The sequence below is a fragment of the Solanum dulcamara genome, chromosome 9 (assembly GCF_947179165.1).
Source record: "Solanum dulcamara chromosome 9, daSolDulc1.2, whole genome shotgun sequence".
In the NCBI taxonomy this organism is placed as follows: Eukaryota; Viridiplantae; Streptophyta; class Magnoliopsida; order Solanales; family Solanaceae; genus Solanum; species Solanum dulcamara.
The window spans coordinates 21,035,089-21,041,165 of record NC_077245.1 but is presented as its reverse complement, the minus strand read 5'-3'; the positions used below and the strand labels follow the sequence as shown (position 1 = coordinate 21,041,165).

General features: G+C 27.6%; 1 long non-coding RNA gene across 1 annotated transcript; it reads right to left on the bottom strand.

Moving 5' to 3' along the window:
* Nucleotides 1-332: 332 nt before the first annotated feature.
* Nucleotides 333-5,219, bottom strand: LOC129904483 (uncharacterized). Its single transcript, XR_008770430.1, has 3 exons — nt 5,132-5,219; nt 4,549-4,671; nt 333-417 (listed from the first exon to the last, which is right to left on the bottom strand). It is a non-coding gene; the product is annotated as an uncharacterized LOC129904483 (long non-coding RNA).
* Nucleotides 5,220-6,077: the final 858 nt, after the last annotated feature.

The window sequence follows — 6,077 nt, the reverse complement described above, 5'->3', positions numbered from 1 at the left end:
TGGCCCGACCCCTTTATTTTATGTCATTTTCAGTTTCAACACAATATATCAGAACCAATGCAATCAATTCATGTTCATATAATTCACGATAATAAAATGACAACAACAATAATTTTTCCTATCTCACACCAACATAATCATTTCATATGTCCAAAATAAGCTCATAATCATAACATATCAATTCCACCAATACATGTCATTAGATCACCATTTTATACCCCTCATCTCCATTTTTAAGGCTAATCATACAGTCAATAACCCAGTCCAATTCTCATTACTCCCTAGAATACATGACACGGAAATACAAGCATCTATAAGTTTAAACTGAGACTTAGAAATTCACTTGCCTTAATTAATCAAGCAATTACTCCGGTACTTGAGTCTTTCCTTTTCGTTGGGCCTCCAAATAAGTATAATCTAATCAAATAAATAACCACAATAAGATTTCGAAACTAACAACACTCATATTATTATATGTCTAGCCTAGACCCAAAAATTCACGCAAATATATAATCAATTTTCTAGAATTCAAGCCTAGGGTTAAACCTCAATTCCCCAATAATATAAATCTAATCATATTCATATAATATAATATCCTATCATTTAATTGTGTATGCAAATTTTACCGAAATTTGAATTATAATGGTAACAAAATAAAAGAAAATACTAATAATCACTTGTCTTAACAATTGAAGCCAACTGGTTACGAAAACCAGTAGCGAAAATCCTACAAAGATATCAAAAATTTTGTCCTCTAAGTAACCCATCTTTACAGATACTACCATTCAATCATTAAAACAAGTAATTAGCCGCCACTTCTATGGCAATTACTCACTATATTAATAATATATTTATACCCCTAGATACTACAATTTAGCCAACTGTTAACTACTTTTCTTTTCCACTAACACAATCTACTTGGATGCCACCAATTACATATGCATCTATGGGTTATAGAAAATTTAAGATTAGGAAATTGTTTTGCTTACCTGAAAGTTGTATCTCCGTCGTCGGTGTTGTACGAAGTCACTTTCTAGGGCAATTGTATTTTTTTTTGTATAATAGTTATGAATTAACAATACTAAATTTCACCAACTTATTTAATTTATGGGCTAGTTGGCATAAGTTATTAAATAAATTGACACTTTAGTCCACAAATTAAATTAATTATTTAAAGTTATCTCTCAACTAAATAACCATAGTTATCGAATAGTCCAAATTTATAATTTAATTTTTTTTTCGGAGAGAGTATTTTATGGAAGAGAGACGACTCATTCTCAAAATGACCAAACGGGTCATTACACGTATTTGGATTGGGTGTCAGATTTCGACACAACATTGGACCGGGTATCACGTTCTGACACACTAATAGGGGAAGTGTAGGTTTCATGAAAGAACCATTCTTGTCTATGTATTGTAATTAAGACTGTTGACTTCTGTATATGTGTGTTTACTATGTTGTAGCTACTTGTTTCATATCTCACTTACTAAAATAGTTGTGTGATTCTATTAGTACACCGTTATTTTGTTTACTGATACTGCACTTGATCTTTTTTTGTTGAGTCCAGGGCATCTTCAGGTGGCTGTTGAGAGACCTCGAGTAGACGATCACTGCAGAATACAAGGGTGAGCTAGTTCTTTTAGGCTACGATGAGTTCTTCTCTATCTTGGTCCCTCCTTTCTGGACTTAGATTTTCAGACACTATTTGTTTTATGACTTTTCGTGGTTGTATCCCTTTTCTTTAGACTTGTTGTTTTGTAAGAGTTTTGGTACAATGACTTTCAGATTCTAGGGATATTTCCACATGTTTTAGTTTGAATTGAATGAATTTATGGGGACTCAACACCCTTTTTATATATTTAACTTGTGTACACATCTTAAATTGTTTATCTCTTGTTATTGCTGCTTAGTCTTGATTGTAATAGTGGTTCTCCCACTGAAAGGTTAGAGTGGGTGTCAATCACGGCGGGGTTGGATCGTGAAAAGCTTAGATGAGTTAGATAATTTTAATACACATTTAGCAAACATTGTATACACATATATTGAAAATTAAATTTAAAAACAACAAAATAAGTTAATACTTGAAAAATAGTGTTAGAAAATATTACTAAAGCAAGTATTGATATATAAAAATTCAAAATAATTTTATTTTTATATCTTGTATATATATATATATATATATATATATATATATATATATATATATATATATATATATATATTGTTTGTATGTTTTTTATATATTGATTCAAATTCAAATTGAGAACTGATAACTTACTAAAGCAAGTTTTGACAAATAAAAATTCAAAATAATTTTATGTGTATATCTTGTAAGTTGTAACTTTTATATATATATATATATATATATATATATATATATATATATATATATATATATATATATATCATGCATATATTTATACCTTTTTATATATTGTTTGTATATTTTTTTATATATTGATTCAAATTTTTAAATTGAGAACTGATAACACTACATAACAAATTCTTTAAATATTTTAATTTATTTAATTCCATAAAAGATGAAAGTTGAAATTGAAACTTCAGAGTTGGAAATAGAATAATAGGCAAGAACTAAGCAGAAAATAAAGATAGATAGAAAGAAAATCGTGTGCAAAATGAAATTTTAAATTTGAATTTTTAATTTTGAAATTTAAACTTTTTGTTTCAATTTTCAAATTTTAAATTTACAATGGTTATAATTAGTTCAAAATTAAATTGATAACACTACACTACATAATTCGAACTCAAGTTTCAAATTTAATCTTCAAATTGATAACACTACAAAAATTTTAAATTTTTTTAATTCATTTAGAGCCCGTTTGGATGGGCTTTAAGTTGGTCAAAACCAACTTAAAGCCCATTTTTAGCTTTTGGACGTGTTTGCCTAATGCTAACTTTAAGCCATAAAGTTTTTAAAGTCAGTCAAAAATGAAAAATAAGGATTCCTAACTTTTTTTTTCTAAGTACTTAAAGTCATTTTCTTTGACCATAGAAATTACTTTTATATCCCTTATATTTTAACTAAATTTCCAAACTACCCTTTTTATTCTTTTAACCCTAAAATTCACATCATTTTTCTCATTTAAGCACTTTTATCCAAACACTCAACTGCTTATTTATAAAAATAACTTTCAGCACTTCAAAATTCTAAAATCACTTCATACATAAAAGTTATTTTTTTTAAGCTCATCCAAACGAGCTCTTAGTCTCATGGAAGATGAAAGTTGGGAATTGAAACTTCAAAGTTGGAAAAAAAATAATAGGCAAGAGCTAGAAAATATAGATAGACAGAGAGAGGATTCTGTGAAAAATGAATTTGAGCCCGTTTGGATAGGCTTAAAAAAAGTAATTTTTATGTATGAAGTGTTTTTAGAACTTTTAAGTGCTAAAAGTTATTTTTATAAATAAGCAGTTGAGTGTTTGGATAAAAGTGCTTAAATGAGGAAAATTATGTGAATTTTAGAATTAAAAGAATAAAAAAAGGTAGTTTGAGAATTTAATTAAAATATAAGGGATATAAAAGTAATTTCCATGGTCAGAGAAAATGACTTTAAGCACTTAGAAAAAAAAAATTAGGAATCCTAACTTTTCATTTTTGACTGACTTTAAGAACTTTCTGGTTTAAAGTTAGCATTAGACAAACACGTCCAAAAGCTAAAAAGGAACTTTAAGTTGATTTTGACTAACTTAAAGCCAATCCAAACTGGCTCTTGATCTTTTAAGTTTTAACTTTCAACTTTCAAATTTTAATATTCACAACGGTGTAAATTATTTCAAAAACTTTAACTTTCAACTTTCAAATTTTAATATTCACATCGATATAAATTATTTCAAAATTAAATTGATAGCAATACACTACAGAATTAAAACTTTCAAATTTTATAAATTGGAAAAGTTAACTTTTTAAAAAACTAAAAAGTTACCGACCCGACTCCTAGAGTTAGGCAGATCATGGGCTAGACTGCACATTCTTTCTTGAAAAACTTACATAAATATACTATATTTAAAAAATATTTATCATTTATAATAATAGTTATTTTTTATTGAATATATATAATATATTTATAATACAGTTTTAATTTAATTTTAATACATATTATCGAGAATAGTTTATAAAATTCATATAATACAAGTTTTATTTATGGATAATATATTTATCACATGCTTTAATACACTTATAATATATTGTGCCAATTTTTTATCAAACAAGTATAATATATTTTAAAACACATGTAATACATTTATATTACATGCATAATTCACTTTTAATATATGACAAATATATTATAATATTGCTATGTATTAATATAAATTATAATAAATAAAAAGTATCGTTAAAATTAGTAATTATTTATTAAAAAATATTTTTTCCGATAATTTTTCCTTCCCGAAACTCAGCCGCAGACCGACCTATTTATGTGAGCCCGGCTCGAAACCCATACCCCATTACAAAAAAAAAAAGTTAGTGGGTTGGGTCGACCCGAGGCAACCCACTTTGACAGGCTTAACAAGAAGAGGCTACTTACACCAATTTAAAGCATCACATTGATGCTACTGAAGATGAAGAACTAACACCACAAAAAAAAAAATTGTTTGAGCCTTTGAGGGTCTTCACCTTGAGAGAGTCCAAGTGGCAGCTTCATAAGAACCTATTGATCATATCAAAATTTATCCGAATTATTTTTGTTGTCTAATTTGATTCTCTGAAATTATTTGTTAACTTTTAACTTTTTCTAGTGATTTGTATTAAGTAATTGATTTGTGTTGTAAGAGAAGCAACAACTAGGTAAAGTTGATGAGACATAGTCTAGACCTACAATAGAAGTGTATTGTAGAGAGAGGGGAGAATAAGTGTCATAGTGGCTAGCTCCTTTTATGCTATATAGTGGTTACCATCTAAAACTTGTAAAGACTCAAATTTAATGATAATTTGAGAGAGAGGGGCTGCGGTTGTTTTTACTCTGAAAAAAAAAGTTTCTTCATATAAATTTCTTTTGTTGATTGTTTCATATTCGGCACTTTATTTAATCAAGTCAAACAAAAAAGACAAAACTAAAAATAACTTTATCCTATTTTGGGAATAGTGAGTTTTAGATATTGTTATGTTACCTTCCAAATTGAGGAGAATAATTCAACCCAACAAATGACACCTTCTCTCTCTTTGAATCATTTTCTGGCTTGTAAGCTTGTGACTAACAGAACCTCAATGAAGGTATATACATGTTTCCAAAACAATGTGGATAAGGTTCACTTGGGACATCAACTTCAGTGCCATAAGATGTGACATGTGATGTGAGGCGATATGTGTAATCTGGTGGTTGGATTTTTCTGATTTAGTCTTGTGTACACCTAGGTGTTTTTTTTAATCCCCAAACTAAGATATTTTCAGATTATAATTTAATTTCTGTAATTTTAAATTAATTTATTTATGATTCAGGCAGATTCTCTACCGTGCATGTCGTCCTTGTACGTGTAAGATTAGATCGGACTTTTAATAGAAAATCCTGAGATAAAATAATATTAAATTGAATAAAATAAAATAGGGTATTCATGATTTAATTAGAGATTGAATTTATATTTTTTTAATTAAAAATATATATCCGTACTTTCAACCAAATAACGTATAATTTAGCCTTTTTCTTGTATTTTATTTTAAGTATTTGTATCAACTTTATATTTGCTCTTCTTTTTATCTCTCCCTCTTCCTCTCTCTACTCCCCTCTTTCTCGCTCTCTCTCGCTTCCTTTATAACTTTTTTCTTGATTTTTTTTCTTTGTGTATTTATATCAATTATATATTTATTTTCTCTCTCTCTTTCTCTCCCTCTCTCACTGCCTTTACATTCTTTTTCTAATTCTATTTTTAAAAAAATATATTAATTTATTTTATTTTGTGTGTTTTTATCAACTTTATTTTATATTATACAGGAAAGGGTCAAATATACCCTTCACTATTAGAAATAGTTCAAATATATCCCTTGTTATAATTTGAGTTCAAATATACCCTTTTAGTTATACTTTGGGTTAAATTATACCTCTCTCACTATATTTTGACA